This window comes from Primulina tabacum, chromosome 13, assembly GCF_025594145.1.
Source record: "Primulina tabacum isolate GXHZ01 chromosome 13, ASM2559414v2, whole genome shotgun sequence".
NCBI lineage: Eukaryota > Viridiplantae > Streptophyta > Magnoliopsida > Lamiales > Gesneriaceae > Primulina > Primulina tabacum.
The window spans coordinates 19476480-19482506 of NC_134562.1; positions in this window are offsets into that span (position 1 = coordinate 19476480).

Below are 6027 nucleotides of genomic sequence, written 5' to 3' on the forward strand. Positions count from 1 at the left end.
TTTTTAAATTTTTTTAATGTTGAACACCTTATAACAAAGTGTACATAGTCTATATTAAGATAGGTCCCATCTCATTCAAATCACAAGATCAAGTTAATAGCTACAACATGATCCAAAAGAACAAGTCTTGTACAAATATAATCATAACACACTAGTGTTCAACTACTACATATCAAGTGTTGAAAACCAACTCTATATCTAGGTCCGAATCTGCATTCTAATCTCGATCTTCTATTGTAAAGGCCCATATTTCGTATTCATAATTTTGCGGAATTATTAAAAATTTTCTAAATAAATAATTATCTTGTCTCCTTTAATTAAAATAAACATGTAAATAATTTTTTTTCTTTAAAATAACAGCGGAAGCGAATAATGTTTTCAACCAACAATTTAAAAATAAACCAACGTAAACCTCAATTTAAAATCATCCAACGTATTAGAACTGAGTTTGAATAATAAAAAGTGTATAAACTAAATCATGAGGTCCTCGGGTTTACTACTGCTGTCCCAAGATCGCTCACTGGTCTCCGCCCGCGGTCTCGACCTCATCAATACCTACAACAATCAAGTCTAGTGATTCTAAAGACTCAACATGTATATATCTTGAATAACAAGTAAATATATCATAAAATCGCATCAAACGTAAAAATAAAGTATCGTAAAGCGCAGGGTGAAAATCGTATCATGTCATGAATAATTATAACTACGTGCATATCTGAAAATTCATACGTAAAAGCTTTGCTCAATAGAGCTCTGTCATAACATATCATAATTTTTCTGGTAGAGATAATTGAGGCTCATAACATAGCGTGAGCGCCTGATCAGACTAAATCACAGTATACTGGGCGGTAGGGATCAATCACAGCCCTTGGACTGGATGTCCGTACCCATACATAATCATAAACCGGTCGTAAGTCACCGGGCGGAGAGGTCCTCGGTTGTTCCTACCGACTTCCAAACCCATAAGCATAAGGTGGCCACAAGACATATAGCATATATCTCAAAAATAAACATTTTATATTTTTATGCACGTAATATAATTATAACCTTATTTTTACCGGATGAGTTGGATCGTTCTCAGGCTTGCTGCAACTTACTACTAATATGTGACACATGCAATAAATCTTAATTTGACAAAATTTTAACAGTAGAACCAAAAACGAGACGATTAGAACCGATACTTGATTTTTAACCATGGCTTTGTACCAACCCGAACCAACATTAAACCGACGTTTAACCATGATTAAAATACCCCAAACCTACTGAAAAAAATATGCATAATAACTGTAAAAACGAAAATAGGTGAAAGGAATCCAAAAACATAAAACACTCTTTCGAGAGTCATTTTGGCACCTTTCGCCGTAAATTCTCGTACGACCTCTAAACTCGACCAAATCAAGAACGGCCAAAAACATGACTTTCCTAACTCACTAAGGTACTGTCCATTCCAAGGCCATGGGCTAAAAGCCAACCAAGAACTCAAACAAGCACCAAAAACGTGACCCAAAGTTGCTGTCAAACGTGCAGCAGGAGCAGCTTGGGTATTTGAGGTGTAGCTCTGAAATTTTATGACCAAGGGCTTGAACCGCCACCCAAAGACTCTTACCAACATCCTAAGGCATGGCTCAGACCATGGATAAAGGCTAAAAGCCAACCACATCCCAAGCCAACACCTAGGACAACAGGAACATACCAACCGAGAACTCAATCCTGTGCAATGAGATGTATCGAATTGTTATATTGTCTTGTGCCATTCCAGTGGCCATTTGATTGACCATGGCTCGATCTAGACATGATGGAGTGTTGTATGAACCATGGCTATTGGCTAGAAGCCAACCACAATCCATTCAAACCCCCAAAACCGAAACACACTCCTACAGATTTCAGAAACTTTAAAACCGAGGGACATGTGCCATGTAAATGTAAGAATATGATGAAGCCGTGAACCAAAACTTGAAAGGATGATTTGGTCACGCCCTTGACATGTTAAGGTAGGGTTCTAACCATGTATATGGCCCTTAGGGCAGCCAGGATTCGAACACCCCCTGTAACCAACCAAATAACACAATTTTGACACAACCTGTAACTTGATGAAATTGTTGCTGTCAATACTTCGTTTGTGGGTGTATGGACGTAAACCAATGAACCAATAACACCCTAACCCATTCTAAATCATGCCTATAAGTCGCCATGTGTGCCTGGAAACGAAGCAACCCCCTGAAATCATCAAAACTCAGCAACAAAAAAAATATCAGCATGGCCGAGGACTTGTGCAGATTTTTCGAGAAATGTAGCTGTCAACAATTTGTTTTGCCTCATGAATCTTGAACATATAAGGTTTTAAAATATTTATAGGACTTGATTGAAGAGAAAAGAAACCATATATACATGCTTGGAATTTTTTTTGAAGAAAAACAAATCAAAACGACAATACGACGCGACGGAACCGAGTTGGACTTCACTTCTTGTTTTTCTGCTGATTTCTCACGCCTCTAAGCTACTGTTTTCTGGTGTATTTCGAAGGTAATGGCGTATGTTTGCTAGGCAATGAAGATGAGTATTATAGGAGGTGTTAAAGGTGTATTATTATGCATTAAGGTGGGAGGTTACAAGTGAGAATTTGAATGGGTTTGAATTGGTCTTCTTCACTCCTTGCTGCCGAAAAGTTTTCAGTTTATTCTCTACTCTTGCTGCACGTTTGAAGTCACATAGCAAACGTAATATATTAAGGAGCCTTGAGGAGAATTATGGTGCTTGCATTATCCTTCATTATTGAATTTAAAAGTGGGAAATGAATACACTTTGCAAACCATATAGTGGTGACTTTAATGTTTCTTTCTCTCCTTGAGTTGGCCGATTCTTTTCTCCAACTTGCTGCATGTTCCCATTTAATTACTAGGTAATAAGTTGAGGAGAAATGATGTGTATCATAGTATTTGAATTACTATTAATTAGTGATTTAAATATGAGGAATTAAATCCACCTTAAGGGTCATTGAGGATGGTTTGAATGGGGTGTTACTAACAATTTTGAATTTGTTTATGCATGGACCGAAATTCATCCACCCTTTTTGCATGGTATGACCTTGATTAATTCTTGTATTTAAATGTTTAGGGTTTAATATACCAATTATATATTTGAGTGAATTAACACATTATTTAAAATAAATTATTGCATTACATTGCATGGTTTAAAAATTTAAGTATTTAAATGCTATGTTAAATTTCTTGAATATATTACACTTATATTAATTCATCACTCTATGTTTACATATTTTAATTTAAGTTTTAATTAAATATTAACCTAAAGAACTTATTTACCAACTTAGCTCTAATTAATTTATTAAATCCCAAGCACATTCTTTTTCTTTAATTTAAATTATTCTTTGACTTAAATTAAATTTAAGAATATTTTCTTATTATTAATCTTATCTCAAATCTCCAAACTCCGGTTCGGCCTCGCGTATTTATCCTGAAAAGATAATACTAAACATCTACCTTTAAAATAAATAATCATGATTTAAAACTTCATATTTAATTTAAATAATAGAAATTATGCATGGCTTATACGTAATCTGATTTTCGGGTTCTACACCTATACTCTTTTCGACCCTGATCTTGTCCCACCTGTTTTCATGCACACATACAAACACAACAACAACCAGATAACTTCGGTGAGAAATATATTCCCATTATAAACAACGTATACATGCATTTCATATAACCATATATAAAAGCATAGAACAGTGATCAATAGAATGCATCATAATCTGAAAAACATGAATCGATATAAAACAGTAAATCAAACTCTTTGACTCTTAATTTCTGACTCGACTCTTATCTAGGGATCTCGGTTCGAATAAGACGCAATAGTCTTTCACCTACTCTTCCCAGCTAGATGGTTGTACGTTCTTATTCCCAAACTATGGCTTTCTATATCAAATCTCTACAATAAGAGTCGATCTACTCCTAAGCAACATCGATATAAACCAAATGTCCAGTGACTTGGCACCTCTGCCAAAGACATGCCACATCTGCCAAAGAATCTATGCATGCTTTGCTATAAATCAATAGACTAAGCATATCAATCTCATTAATTGCAAACATCAAAGCAATTACAATAAAGTATGTGGTTTAGGGAAACTCAAGCTATTTCTGACTCGAGTCGTATCTTCCCGGTTTAACATTGATTTATACCTTTCTTTTGTCGATCTGACGTAGTCGAAGTCTTGAATTTGAAGGTGTCAACACTCAATCTGACAATGAAATTCAAAATATACACTATCAACATTCTATTCAAAGTAAGACTTGAGTAATTTGATTAATATTCAATCTAGTTCAATGTCGACGGCATAACGGCTCAATCTCGATATATCCGGCAACTCAAACAACAAGATATATATCTTAACTAATCATAATAATCAGCCATATAAGCCACCATCTCAAAAATCTGTTCATTAAAATCAAATTTGAAAAATAATAACAATTTCATACTGTATTCGTTCATCAATCCGGTTTCGATTATACGATTACCATAATCTCAGGAACACATAATATAAATCAAATTTTGATTCCCCAGACGATATATTTTCGAACCATGATGAAAAGAAATCAAAATTACATCCTTTCGAAGCCGTTGATGAGAGGAGCACGGAACTCAACTCGGATCGAAAATGAAACGGTCGGATCTCTCAAAATCACAATTCTACAAGATGAAGAGCTTGAAGATTCCTGGAGGTTTCTCGGTCCTTTCTTCTTGCCAAAACTGAAGGAATGCAACTTGTTTTACATAATATATGCATGGCAAAGATATGTGGCATGCTTCTTTATGCTGCACGTCTCGCGCATATGCGCGTCCCTCGATGGCGCATATGCGCGAGACCTACTGGTCTCGGCATTCATGAATTCACCATCTCGCGCATATGTGCGTCCCATTCCGGCGCATATGCACGAGACCTACTGTCTCTGCGCATGAACAAACATCTTGCTCGCGCATATGTGCGCCTCTTCTCGCGCATATGCGCGAGACCCACTGTCTCGGCACTTCTTCATTTAACAAGCTCGCGCTTATGCGCACCTAGTCTCGCGCATATGCGCGAGGTTTTCTGCCTTGGCACTTGCTTCTCGCGCATATGCGCGCCTCATCTCCGTACATGTGCGCGATACCTACTGTATTCCAAAAATACAATACTCATGCTTTATCAATTCTTGTCTCGTAGTGGTCCTTCTATAATCACATTAATTCATCAATTAATAATCTCAGATTAACATAACAAAATCTCGGGCATTACACGTTTACGTTCATGATTTTAAGTTCATGAAATGTAGATTTTAATGTCATGAAGTGTATGTTGGTTACGGTATTTTTCATTGTTGTGTGCTACGTATATGTATTTACTATTAACGGTGCAGGTGTGTTGAGTTTTTAGACTCATTGGTGTGTTTGATATAGGTGAGCACTTAGTTGAGGAGACTGGAGGTGCCGAACTCTGAAAAGGCCGGGTTGGGCGGGCGCGCACGACCCGAGGACCACACATTTCCTCACATTATGATTTCATGAGCTTTGAGCAGACATGATTGATTTTACACGTTTTTAAGTTACACAGTTGTTTTTATGATTTTACTTGTTTTGTTTATTCATGCATGATTGAGGGCCGAGTTGGCAATTTTTACCTTACAGTAATTTTCTTTGTCGACTGTTTACGATAAATTTTTAAATGAGATATTCCTCAGCAGGGTTGCATGCATGCAAAATAAATAATTTTTTATTTTCGAAAATGTGAGATTTTTTTTTTAAAAAAATATTTTCGCATTTTAAATAAGTATACATGACAGTTGGTATCAGAGCAAGGGTCCTATATAGTGTTGTGCCACGGCAGCTTCTGCCGCTCAGCCTTCAAGCCTCAAGGCTGTAAGCTTTTATGATTTAAATGATTTACTGCTAGCACCTGCATGATTACATGAGTTATGATTTACATTTCATGTTTAAAAGCTTTAACGATTTAAGGATTTTTGTTTTAAATACTAG